Source organism: Etheostoma spectabile, unplaced genomic scaffold (genome assembly GCF_008692095.1).
Source record: "Etheostoma spectabile isolate EspeVRDwgs_2016 unplaced genomic scaffold, UIUC_Espe_1.0 scaffold00018495, whole genome shotgun sequence".
Lineage (NCBI taxonomy): Eukaryota > Metazoa > Chordata > Actinopteri > Perciformes > Percidae > Etheostoma > Etheostoma spectabile.
In genome coordinates, this window is record NW_022604290.1 from 85205 (window position 1) to 98845 (window position 13641).

The 13641-nt window shown below is 41.9% G+C and overlaps 7 non-coding genes across 7 annotated transcripts; all 7 read right to left on the minus strand.

The window, feature by feature from the left end:
- Positions 1 to 112: 112 nt before the first annotated feature.
- On the minus strand, positions 113 to 186 carry trnat-agu (transfer RNA threonine (anticodon AGU)). The gene has a single exon. It is a non-coding gene; the product is annotated as a tRNA-Thr (tRNA).
- Positions 187 to 1886: 1700 nt separating this feature from the next.
- Positions 1887 to 1959, minus strand: trnat-cgu (transfer RNA threonine (anticodon CGU)). Its single transcript has one exon. It is a non-coding gene; the product is annotated as a tRNA-Thr (tRNA).
- A 706-nt stretch (positions 1960 to 2665) lies between these two features.
- On the minus strand, positions 2666 to 2739 carry trnat-agu (transfer RNA threonine (anticodon AGU)). The gene has a single exon. It is a non-coding gene; the product is annotated as a tRNA-Thr (tRNA).
- A 1396-nt stretch (positions 2740 to 4135) lies between these two features.
- On the minus strand, positions 4136 to 4347 carry LOC116680853 (small nucleolar RNA U3). Its single transcript, XR_004329910.1, has one exon. It is a non-coding gene; the product is annotated as a small nucleolar RNA U3 (small nucleolar RNA).
- A 1896-nt stretch (positions 4348 to 6243) lies between these two features.
- Positions 6244 to 6316, minus strand: trnam-cau (transfer RNA methionine (anticodon CAU)). The gene has a single exon. It is a non-coding gene; the product is annotated as a tRNA-Met (tRNA).
- A 4236-nt stretch (positions 6317 to 10552) lies between these two features.
- On the minus strand, positions 10553 to 10634 carry trnas-aga (transfer RNA serine (anticodon AGA)). Its single transcript has one exon. It is a non-coding gene; the product is annotated as a tRNA-Ser (tRNA).
- Positions 10635 to 10756: 122 nt separating this feature from the next.
- On the minus strand, positions 10757 to 10828 carry trnag-ucc (transfer RNA glycine (anticodon UCC)). The gene has a single exon. It is a non-coding gene; the product is annotated as a tRNA-Gly (tRNA).
- Positions 10829 to 13641: the final 2813 nt, after the last annotated feature.

Below are 13641 nucleotides of genomic sequence, written 5' to 3' on the forward strand. Positions count from 1 at the left end.
ACAATACTGCACTCTGTTCAGTTGCTTACACCAAGTTCCTCGTAGCTGCTAATCCAAGTTTATCTCCTGAGGAGATGATGACACACCAACAGAGGTAATCTCTGCAACAACAAGGTGCTGCTGGGATTTGAACCCAGGATCTCCTGTTTACTAGACAGGCACTTTAACCAACTAAGCCACAGCACCTCCACGAGTACCATCCGTGTTAAGTCTTAATTTATTTGGTGCAGAGACTACCTCTGTTTGCGTGTCATCATCATGTCAACCCAACTCCCGTTAAGATACCCTGGTAGCAAATGAAAATGGCATGTTACATTTACACAGAAACACCAATAACATGCCCACAAGGTGTTCTATTTGCCTGATAACTAATGAAATTAATTAATAAATGCACTACTTTGGCTCCACTACAGTTCTGTGTCAGTCAACTGCTCCATTTCACTCACCACTGAGTGAACTTTAACCAACTAAGCCACAGCACCTCTGGGGATGAACACGTTTCAGTAAACAACTGAACAGAGTACAGTGGAGTATTGTGCACTTTGGATACTTTATGTGAATGTAGCCATGTTTAAACAACAGAAAAATATCCAAGATGCAAAGGCATATAGGGAAGGATGATATTTTGAGAAATTACAGTTTATTGGCGGTTGACCTCAACTGAGGAGGTAATAGAGCGGTGGAAGGTGATTCTTCCTTCAGTTGCATATCCCGATATAGTCAACAATATCAAATAATTAATTTATTAATTTTCATTCCAGAAGCATCGAAGACGTTAAAATCACACAGTCAGCGCCCAAAGTGCCTTGGCCGGTAAAGTTCATGTTTATTTCACCTCTGACCTCAGTCAGCATCACACGCCTGAAACCTCACCCAAGAGTGATGTCACAGGGTACTGGTGTACACCGGGGCCACATTCAGCCCCAACAACAAGGTTTAAAAGCATTAAAAAATGGGTCCAATCCATTTCCCTTTAGATATGTATTGCCCATCAACAGGCCACAACTGGGCAAAATTAATTGTGGTTGTTAAGCACTTTAGCAAAAATAAATAACAAATATATACACTTTGTAGTGCAGATAACATAAATATTAACTGATAATGAGACATTGCTGGGATTTGGACCCAGGATCTTCATTAAGTGATAACTAGGCACTGTTGGGATTTGGACCCAGGATCTCCTGTTTACAAAACACGCACTTTAACCACTAAGCTACAGCGCCTTCTACAGATAAGCCTGTCTTGCAAGAATACAATGAGCTAATGAACAGGGTTGCTTCCATCCATCCATCATTGTCCAGCAGCTCCAGTAGGGGACCCCTACAAACTCCGGCAAATGAAAACAGCTGAACGTGTCCTTGAGCGACGCCTCAGGACTCACTGTTGATAGGCAGGCCTACCGAGAACAACAGAAGTCTTATGCAAGGACCTTGAGAGATGAGAGACCCTTTCCCATCATGCCATTTCTCATGGAAAGCCATGGAAAGCATAAAACACAGTCCTAATTTAGTCCTCCTCAACAGTCAACATAGTGTTTGCTGTGTGGCGTGTCTGTTTTTATTTCTCCCATGTTAACAGTATTGACCAATACGGTAGGCATTCTAACCTCAGCTGACACTCTCACGCCATGCAGGCAGTGTGCAGGAGCCCTAAGCTTCCAAGGTAAGACTGAAATTCATGATAATAAAACCTTCATAATCTTCACACTAAAGTTGCAAAAACACCTCCAATAAAAGGCTTTTATTCGCTTTACATGGACACATGTAATGTTAGGGTACAATACAACATCACATGTCACTTTAGCGATCTAAAAAAATCAGGCAATAACTGGGTTCCACACGTTAAGTATCGGCAACCATGTGGCAACACTTCATACCGTGATGACCAGGCACTGCTGGGATTTGGACCCAGGATCTCCTGTTTACGAGACAGGCGCTTTAACCACTAAGCTACAGCGCCTCCTGCAACTAAGCCCGTCTTGCAAGAATACAATGAGCTAGTGAAAAGGGTTCCCTCCTTCCATCCATCTTAGTCCAGCAGCTCCAGCAGGGGACCCCAAACTTTCCTTTGCCGAGCCACATCAACCAGCTCCAACTGGGGGATCCCGAGGCGTTCCCAGGCCAGGTTGGAGATGTACTTTCTCCACCTAGTCCTGGGTCTTCCCCGAGGCCTCCTCCCAGCTGGACGTGCCTGGACCAGTTCTCTACGGAGAACCCAGGAGGCATCCTTAACAGATGACCCAACCACCTCAGTTGTTTACACCAAGTACCGAGTATCCCCAGAGGTGCTGTGGCTTAGTTGGTTAAAGCGCCTGTCTAGTCAGCAGAAGTGCCTGGGTTCAAATCCCAGCAAAACCTTGTTGTTGCAGAGATGACCTGTACTTGTTTTTAAGTTGCCTGCTAATCAGATGTTGTTGTGGGCGGGGCATTAAGTCTGACTCAGTGGTGAGTGAAATGGAGCAGTTGACTGACACAGAACTGTAGTGGAGCCAAAGTAGCGCATTTATTAATTAATTTAATTAGTTATCAGGCAAATAGAACACCTTTGGGCATGTTATTGGTGTTTCTGTGTAAATGTAACATGCAATTTTTATTTGCTACCAGGGTACTTTCACAGGGATTGGGTTGATGATGACGCGCCAAAAGAGGTAATCTCTCCAACAACAAGGTGCTGCTGGGATTTGAACCCAGGATCTCCTGTTTACTAGACAGGCACTTTAACCAACTAAGCCACAGCACCTCCACAAGTAGCATCCCTGTTAAGTCTTAATTTGTCTTTTACCTATATAAGCTAAACATACAGTACACTGACTGGCAGTATTGGGAGTAATGGCTCAGCTCGCCTAGGCTTGGCGGATCAATCCTATCCAGTCAGTCAGCAGAAGAGGTAGAAGTACCTGGCAGGTCTCTCCCTTCAGCAGTTTGAGAATGCCAGCCCACTCCTTCCATTGGTGCTGATCATCCACATCTCACCCCCATAGAGCCAGTGAAGCTCGGTCCACCAGATGGAACACTCACCATTTGAACCAGACTGGGGGGGAACGTTTCAGAGCCCAGCACGGATCGTGGAGCAACAGCTACGGCCGCAACAGTACCTGTTCCTTCCAACATGGAGCTCTTCCAGATTGTTGAGAATCTCTTGCAGCTGGATGTGCTGCCACACAAAAATGAGAAAGTGGTAACCAGGTCAAGACAAGACCAGGAGGCAGTAAGTCTGCTTGAAGAGAAGACTACGCGTGTGGAGGTGGACAGAAAACTCTGCTATGCTGTAACAGTTTCCCTAACTCACCCGGCAAGGGAAAAGTACAACGCATATAAATTAAGGTAATGGGTGGATCTCTCTCTATCGGCTATAATTTAAACATATAAGTTCAGATTTTTTTTTTTTTTTTTTTAAGATTATTTTTTGGGCATTTTAGGCCTTTAATTGAGAGGACAGTTGAAGATATGAAAGGGGAGAGAGAGGGGGAGTGACATGCAGCAAAGGGCCTCAGGCTGGATTCAAACCCGTATATCCAACGCCATCACCCAGACATGCCAATCACTGGAACGAGACAAAAAAAACTGTCCAGCGTCTCCTCCCTACAGTGCTTAACCAGCCTTTAGACACAAATAGGGCCAAAAAATCACTGAATCAATCAGGATTTCCACATCACCTTCAACGCCCCGTATCCACTCGTAGAGTAACCTGGCTTCAAGTATTTGCTGTATGTACGCAAACCTCGTTACAACGCGCCATCCCGTCCACCGGGACTTCAGTGTACCGTTCCAACCCTTTAATACATGTCAATCAAGCTGAGCCTGTAAAGGCCATACAGTCTGATTAGTTAAGTGGAAACACCTGTGGGAGTGGAACATGGATGTGTAGAGATGGGCTTTCAAACAATGCACCTTTTCACATGTCAAAGTAGGAAAAGCAAAGGTAGAAATAAAAATGAATTATGGCTTAACTCAGTTTACGTTTTTACACCGGACATAAGGCATTACAAAGTCAAGAAAGTAGGTGTTAACCCTTTCAAGTAACCTTGTCCAGCATGGACTGGACATTCTCAAGACTGACTATAACTTCAGTTAAATAGAAAGCTTAGTATGTTTTATTACTTTCACACGTGTTAGTTTTCCACATATCTGCTACTACCACTCTGAACATATTCCCTTCTTCAATACTCCATAAAGAAGCAAAGAACATCATCAATGACAGAGAGCATATGAAGTGAATCATTACTCTCTGTCAGCCTCACGCTCAGAAAGAATATCACGACTCATATCGTGGTCAGCGAGACCAAACACTTTAGAAACACATTCCTCAAGTCAGAAACTTAGAAATGATCCCTGAAAGTATAGTCTTGGTTAGACTGGGGGGGGGGGGGGGGGGGAACTGCATCTCATTCACTGCAGAGTGATTGTCACTCAGGGTTCAGAGGGACAGAAGCTAATCGTTACGTGCTCCAGATGACTCTGAGGTGAGAAAATCTATTTAGATCTTTAAGAAGACCGATATGTAGATTGAATTAGATTTTCAGTCACTGTTGACTCAATACTTCAGTGTCAGCCTACTTATTCTCTATTATAAATGCTCCAGTCCTTTCTTTGCATTAATTGGTCTCAGAATGTTGCGGGTTAACCACCACTGTTGATTATTGGGTACAAAAAGCACTCAAGATATGTATTTATATCATTTTTTTAAATGTCTCCAAATAATGTTAAAAGTTAGTTTTTGGTAATTTTTAGTATTCGCTGGTTTATAAGTCAATTCGGCGATGACGTCACACTGGGGAGCGAAGTCTCAGCCTGGCACTAGAACTACGGCGACTGACTGGGATGAGGAAGAGGAGGAAAAGCCAGCAGCCAAATAATTAACGAAATAACGAAATGGGCATATTTGTGTTAACCATGACATGTGGGACAACAATGGGACGGTTGGGTTTAGGAAGCAATAACGGCACTTCTTTTTCCCACAGCCCTCTTTTTAGAAGCGTGGGTAGCTCAGTCGGTAGAGCATCAGACTTTTATTCTGAGGGTCCAGGGTTCAAGTCCCTGTTCAGGCGTACAGTTGCACATTTTGCTTGCTGCCATGATAAATTGTACACTTTGGCAATCCTTAACACTTTCAGACACTGTTGTATCATGTAAGTAACATGCACAAGTCTTTTAAAAAGAAATGTGACTGTTTTTCATGCAGGTTTGCATCATAACAATGCGGGTGCTATCTCTAAATGATCAATGGGCAACCTACATCCATCTTGATGGCACCCAAATCTCTGTGCTGATCTCCCTGCTTGGATGGCAAGTCATCTGGTGGATTTTTTCCGTCAAGAGGAAGCTGATCAAGAGGGAGAGTTGTTTTATTGTACCAACTAGCAGTAAAGTTTATTTGTCTGGAGCCATAAAATTGCATTAGGTTATCAACGTTTTCAGCGAAAAAGAAAACCACAGCTCAAGTCCCTGGTAAGGCAACAGCTTGATTCTGGGATATGTATGAAGTGCTCGCTATCGTCATCTGTCATGCAGGTTTGCAGGATGTTCACAGTCTGCTAGTTGCCATGATGAGTTGTGACTTTGAGCTTTTTAACCTTTTTGGCAAATTTTCAACCAGTTTGTGCAATAACATTTGGTGTTCTCAGGCAATGTGCAAATCATGGTCTACCCTCCTGCTGTCCAGAAGACCGTGATCATGGCAACAGCTTAATGGTCTTCATTTACTTAAACTTCAATTTGTAGTTCAGCAGATTGTTTTTTCCACAGCAAATCATTTTTGAAGCCTGGGTAGCTCAGTCGGTAGAGCATCAGACTTTTAATGAGAGGGTCCAGGGTTCAAGTCCCTGTTCAGGCGTAGAGTTGCACATTCTGCTAGATGAGTTGTCCATTTGACATGCCTAAACACTTCAGACACTGCCATATCATTTGTTTTCCATGCACAAGTCTTTAAAAAGAATTGTGGCTGTTTTTCAAGCAGGTTTGTATCATAACAATGTTGCTGGTAAGTCTAAATGAATAATGGGCAACCAATCTTGCTATCAACCACATCTCTGTACTCATCTCCCTGCTTGGATAGTATGTCCAAGGACATATCACATATGTTCTATAACCCTTTTCATTGGTTTGCTACCACTCTTAAATAATTCCTTTCATTGTATCAATCTCAGAAATAACCAAAGAATGACAAATTCCATTCATTTGCTTGTGCCAGTGTTCAACCACCTGTCACTGTATTTTCAGCAGCAGTAGTGTTTTTTAAAACACCTGCCCCGTGTGAGGGTTGAACTCACGACCTTCAGATTATGAGACTGACGCGCTGCCTACTGCGCCAACAAGGCTATGAAAGCCATTGTAATGGTTCGCAAAATTTCAGAAAAACTAACAATTTGGTCGTCAATCTTCACAAAAACATGTAAAGTTCCTTAGGGGCCCGTAGTGGATGAAATGGTAAAACACTTGGCCCTGGATGCATAGAATTCCTGCCATATTGAGCGACAAAGTTTGGGTGTCCTGAAAAAAGGGTCTTGAACTCTATCTCGCCAACCTCTTTTTTTTACTGTTTCTTGTTATGTCACGGCAAGAAGTATTATGCTTTTGAGTCGTTTGTCCATCTCTACATCAGAATCAGAAATTTAAAAAAAACATTAGACATATGCAGTCTCTGTGGCGCAATAGGTCAGCGCAGTCGGCTGTTAACTGAAAGGATGGTGGTTCAAGTCCACCCAGGGACGTTTGTTGCTTAAATAATCTGGAGTGAGCCAACTCTAGGGTTTATCCTTCTTCAGGAGACTATAGAGCAGCCCAAAGATAACCCAAGTGGCCTTATGTCTATCAGAAGATACAGTTCTGGAAACCATGTACATATTAATCTTTACAGTCATCAGAGATGGGAAGTAACGAAGTACAAATACTTTGTTAACAAAATAACAAAGTACAAACACTTCATTACTTTACTCAAGTAGATTTTTTGGATATTTTTACTTTACTCTTTATTTTTTTGGCGACTTTTTACTTTTACTCCTTACATTTTACCACAATATCGGTACTTTCTACGCCCTACATTTTACAAAATTGGCTTGTTACTTTAGTTTTGTACTAAAGGTTGTCTATCAGGTGTGATTTGGAGTCCATGTCGGAGAATAGCGCGGACATGCACCTCACACCACGAGCAGGCGCGCACGGCACACGGAGACAAAAGTGAGAGTAAAGAAAAAGAGACTAGCTGTCTGGAGGATAATCAGCTGAGAATGTGTGCGTCTTTGAGAACTGTAAGTCCTATAACTGATGTTGTCAGTTCATGTAAGCCTGTTGTTGTATTGGTCTGTAGTTCTGGCACATTTAAAAGTTAGCTTGTTTACGTTCTTCTACTGTTGGCTAGGTTACACCTGGCTGTTGATTCGATATAATGGCGATTGTTGAACGACAAATCAACCAAAAACTTGCTCTTTTAAATCTGTATCTGTCAAGTCCTGACCATTCCCTGACCGGGAATTGAACCCCGGCCGCAGCGGTGAGGGCGCCAAATCCTAGCCATCAGGGAGTTACATCTATCAAATTTAATTTAACATATTGTTGGTTATATTGTTTTAGGCAAGAAATGGCGCATGGTTAGAGATTTAGAAGGCAGTGGTGCAAAATACAAAACTGCCTGTTTCGATTTAATTACATGGTAATAATACAAAAACAGAGGTGTAGTGATTACTTGGAAATGCTTCCGGTAGTTTCTGAAATAAAAACCATGAATCAGTGGTGCAAAATGCAAAACTACCTGTTTCTATTTTATTACGTAGTAAGACAGAGGTGTAGTGATTACCTGGAAATACTTCTGGTAGTTACTGTCAAACAACCATGAATCAGTGGTGGAAAATGCAAAACTGCCTGTTTAAATTTTATTACATGGTAATATTAGAATAACAGAGGTGCAGAGATTAGAGGTGCAGAGATTACCTGGAAATACTTAACATGAAATATGTCTTGTCCTTCACGTACGTAACGCTGTGTAATCTGACCAGCAGCTAAACACTGGATTGATTATTATATGAATACAATGGTGTCGTGCTAGTCAACCAGCGTATTTCTACCTATTTCCCTCTCCAAAATCACTTCAGAAGAGTAATGTTAGTCACAGCGCTTACTTGCTTTGGTGTTTGTAAAGCAATAAAGTTCAACAAAGAATATGAAGGTAAATATGGTGCAAATGTCAGAGCGCGTAGATGTGATGTGAGCACTTAGAGAATATATTTGAGAGCTTGTAGCTTCATTTTTTGTAGCTTCATTTTTTTTTCACTTCAGTCACTTTTCCACAGCGGCGAGTCTGCCCCCTCGACTTTTGCAACACTTCTTACGATACATTTGGTGCAAAACTAAGTTGTACCTGTGGAGCTCTGAGCCAACAGGATGGGGGGGGCAGCAGGGTTTTTATCCCCAGATGAGGGACAACTCTGTCCGGCTTATTTATGTAGCATGAAAGCTAGCATAAGCTTACTAGCATCCAGCCCGCTTCTAAATACTGTAAATACCTTTTAATTAGCTCAACACTTTTTAACAGTTAAACTGAAACACTGGCGCTGAGCTCCAGGTGCTGCAGACGCAGACGGACCGCCGTCAGTGGGGCTCGGCCAGCGGGGAAACATCGCTAGAAATCTCCGCTGCCAACCTCAACGGGATCTGATCTGTGACATGGAAAGCTCCAGACCCGATAGCAGCGGCGCAACCCCCCATGAGCCCACCGCCAGTGTTGGGGGAATAGCAAGCTAGCGTTAGCAAACTAACCAACCAGCCCGCTTAAAAAAAATAAAAATGTAATTTAAAAGGCACGCATTATACCCACTGATGGCGGTCCGTCCGTGGCTGCAAGACCTGGAGCTCACCGCCAGTGTTTCAGTTTGACTGTTTAAAGTGTTAGGATAATTAAAATGTATTTATTTATAAGCGGGGTTCGTTTGCTAACGCTAGCTTGCTATTCCACCAACACTAGTGGTGAGCGGGTCTGAAGCTATCCATGTCCGTCTGCAGCTGCAGGACCTGGAGCTCACCGCCAGTGTTTCAGTTTGACTGTTAAAAAGTGTTGAGATAATTAAAAAGTATTTGTTTGGAAGCAGGCTGGCTGCTAGTTAGCCAATGCTAGCTTCCATGCTACATAAATAAGCCGGACAGAGTTGTCCCTCACAGAAAAAAACACAGGTAAAATTAAAAAACGCTGCATAAGCTTTGCTACTGTGTGTTTATTTAAATATAGGTACACCTACATGAAGGGTGACGAGATTGCAATATAAGCCTATATATTAATATTAGGAGTATCCATATGTCAAGGGTGTATATTTTCATTAGGCGGTGCAGTACAGCCCGATCCAGCAGAGGAGAGTTCTAGCCCGACCAGGCTCCTCTCTTTACATTGTAAGCCTCACTGGGTGTCCAAACTAAAATGATAAGAGGCAACTTGGTTGACTCCTTACTGATGTTTATATCTGTACTCACAATGCCTTTTTTTAAAACACCAGCCAATCACAAGTCTTACATGTGAATGATCAATGTGTGAGTAATCAGGGAGCTCAAATAAAAGATAGTTGCAAGGTCTACCAAATGTGTAACTTTACAAGCCGTAAATGTTGGAACCTTGGTTGCCACAGATTCCCAAACCTCCCCTCAAAATGTCGATCACACATTTTCCAGCCCCTAATTGATGCTAGCAGAGCAGAGTGGCGCAGCGGAAGCGTGCTGGGCCTATAACCCAGAGGTCGATGGATGAAACCATCCTCTGCTAATTCCTGTGTTTTGTATCAGCAGTATATTTCCAGTCTGTTGATGTTTAACAAAGCAACTGATGTTGCAAGTGTCTGAAGTGAAATGTCTCTCCACCTGCTGAAGAGTAAACTTAATGTCATGTTGAGATTATTTCATCCATAAATAAATACAGTGCTCATACACTTTTATTCCTGCTGTAACACCCATAAAAACTGGAGTGTAATACAGTAAATATACTACACTACAGGTAATAAATACTGTAAATAGAAACTGTAAAACATGTAAATTTAAAGTGCTTGTTGTGCTGTCTACCAGTCAGATTACCACAGGAGGTAATATCTGTTGCAGCTCTTTTAAAGACTCTACCATAATACCTGCTGGAGATGCCAGGTCCTCATACATGTAAAGCATGAGCTCTACCACTGAGCTACATCCCCTGAAGATTTTGGAATTCTTTTGACTTTTTTCTGAGATCGACTCAGACTAATCTTTATTAATCCTTTGGGATGACTCTCGCAAGGAAATTGAAATGTGTTGTTGATGGCTTTAAAACCTGTAAATGCAACTACGGTAGCTGGAAATTAAACCTGGGCAAAATGATTGCACTGCTACGATATAAATCATAGTCAAAAAGTTCCCACACCTGTTCCCTTTCTGCTGGACAATACAACGCTCACTGCAAATCTTGAAACACAGACAGATAAGAAATGGTGGAGAAAGTTGGCTTCCAGTACCTATGAAGTAACACAACAATGTCCATGAAGGCACAAGTGAAATTAGGGTTACTGTGATGTGTCATTGGTTTGCCATTATTCTGGAAGAAAACCTTTCGTCATTGGCAGGATTCGAACCTGCGTGGGGAGACCCCAATGGATTTCTAGTCCATCGCCTTAACCACTCGGCCACAACAACCTGAAAACAATACTCATACCTGTTTGCACAAATGTCTAATATTTGATCAAATCGGGTTGGGCAAGTAACCTTTCTGGTTACTTCTTGACAAATAAAGCAAGTAACCACACAATGAAAACTACTGCGACGGCTGGGAATCGAACCCAGGTCAGCTGCTTGGAAGGCAGCTATGCTCACCACTATACCACCATCGCTAGACAAGACATCTGGTGTCCTTAAATGTTGTCTTTTTCCTTTTTATTAAATTAAGGCATTAAGATTAATTTCCAAAAGTTAATTTTTTTGCAGAGATTGCAAAGCCAGAAATCTTGGTGAAGTCGTTGACTTAAATTTTAACAGCCACATTAAGACAATTACAAAGTCAGCCTATCATCACCTTAAGAAAATATCAAGGGTTAAAGGACGTATGTGTCAACAGGATTTGGAAAGACTTGGCTATGCTTTCATCTTCAATAACTTTTAAATCAAGGCTGAAGACCATTCTTCTTGATGTTGCCTTTCTTTAAATGGTTATTCATTTCTTTAATGTTTAATTTTGTATACTGCCCTGTAACTTTTTATTCTTGTGTTTTAGCTGTTTTTATTTTTTAACTGTTTATTCTTGTGTTTTATCTGTTTTTATTTTTTAACTGTTTATTGTTGTGTTTTATCCAACCAAAAGGGAGCATATCAATTAAGCTGACTCTACATGGATCCACAGACACAGACAGTGCACTACAATTTCCATTTTGCCCGTGTCTGGTAACTACTACTAACCAATTGAAAAGTTTATGAACATTTGTCCAAACAGGTATGGCACTGCTTTTCAGATTATTGTGGCCGAGTGGCTAAGGTGATGGACTAGAAATCCATTGGGGGGCTCCCCGCGCAGGTTGAAATCCTTCTGACAGCAAAAGGCATGCTTTAAGAGTGGTAGCAATCCAATGACACATCACAGACTATCAAATTGCAGATGTACCTCCATGAACAATGTTGTGTTATCTCATAGGTACTGGAAGTCACCACAAATGTATCTCTTATCCTTTATTTTCAGTCTGTGTTACAAGATTTGCACTGAACATTGTATTTTTAAATTTTGTATTTAAAAAGCAGAATAATATGGTTTAAAGAGGCTTATCTCGACAGTGTTAGAACACCAGGAGGACTTCCTGGCGACCATGTTACACACACTCACACACTCTCACTCACACACACACAATCACACCCACATACATTCTCACGTACACACACACAGAAACATATATACACACATACATTCTCACAAAGACACACCACACACACACAGACAAACAACACACAGTCTCACTCACACACATACACTATTGAGGTCATAACGTAAGTGTGATTTGGAATTGAATGTGCAGCGTTCCCAGTGTATTTATGTTATGGAATTAAAAGCTATTCTAAGGATGATTTTGAGAATTATTCACTGTTTTATTCACTATTATTCTGAACACACAACTGTGTGTGTCAGTCCCTCCAGCATTTCGCAATGTCGTAATTGTACAATTCACACAAATTCAACCAATCACCGTGACTTTGGTGCGACCCCCAATTTTGACCAATCACTGCAACTTTTCCGTAAATTTGACCAATAACCAGAGTCTCCCCTGACTTCAACTAATCCGAGCAGTCCCACGTGCCAGTCTTTGTCTCAGTATGACACACATGGGGGATGCAGGAAAAACTGGAGACGTATCGTACAGGATGACCTAAACTGAGAACAGCTACAATCATAATAAGTGCAGTGATGCGTCAAAGTCAAATACTTTATCAAACCATAGGAATGTGTCCGAGGCCAGGTGAGGAATTAACAATGTAAAGATAAACAAGCCACAGACACATGTTCAAATTCGATAATTCAAAATAGTCTAAATCCTCCAGCCAGTTTCATATTACACATTGCAGCATCCTAAGCCTTTTTCTAGAAGATTAGTACAAACATTTAGCCTAGAGTAATTTTATTTCCTCCAGTTATTTTTAAACATTTAAAAAAACAAAAGACATTGCAACTTTTATTGCAAGACAAAGCTTTACAAAAGCTCCCGCAAAAATCTGGCATTTTGGACTGCAATAATCGCAAAAAAACAAAAAAAATCTGGGACTAATGTCTCATCTGTTGAAAAGTACAATATATAACCATTTCCCCAGGTGTGTGTGCGCAGGTTTATTTAGGAGAGCACAATGTGATCTTTTGCAGGTCTCTGGTACTGTGTGCATTTCAATGGGTTGGAAAGCACAATGTTACCATTACATGAGGTAGTTTGCAGCTGCTGTTTGTATTATGTGTGTTTGTGGGGGGTCGTGTATGTGTGCAGGTGTTTTAGTGGGTCAGGTACATGTGCTCATCTGCTATAAAGCACAATAGTGTTCCATTGGACCAACAGGTCAAAAATTGACCTAGGAAAACCAAAACTATGCATTTTAAAACCCTAAAATTCATAAATTCATCAATAATAAAATTTTAAACCCATTATTTTGGTTAATAGAAATTATTTCTGATAAAGAAACTTAACATGTAAAATTTGAAGTGTTGATCCCTAAGTGATCACCTTTTTGTGCAATTGTTTAGTTTGGAGGCATGCATAAAGTAATGGCAAAAAGAAACCGTTGTGCTTCCTGGCAGATTAAATCATTCATAGCTTACAATTTATCAGAGAAGTATGGTAAAATCAGTTCAGTTTAATATCACCACAGATATAAGTAGGTACATGCAGAAACATGTCAAAGGCACGTCAGGTTGGCGGCCTGGTCGCCCAGCGTCAGGTTGGCAGCCTGGTCGCCAGCGTCAGGTTGGCGGCCCTGGTCGCCCAGCGTCTGGTTGGCAGCTGGTCGCCCAGCGTCTGGTTGGCAGCCTGGTCGCCCAGCGTTGGGTGGCAGCCTGTCGCCAGCGTCTGGGTTGGCAGCCTGGTCGCCCAGCGTCTGGTTGGCAGCCTGGTCGACCAGCGTCTGGTTGGCAGCCTGGTCGCCCAGCGTCTGGTTGGCAGCTGGTCGCCCAGCGTCTGGT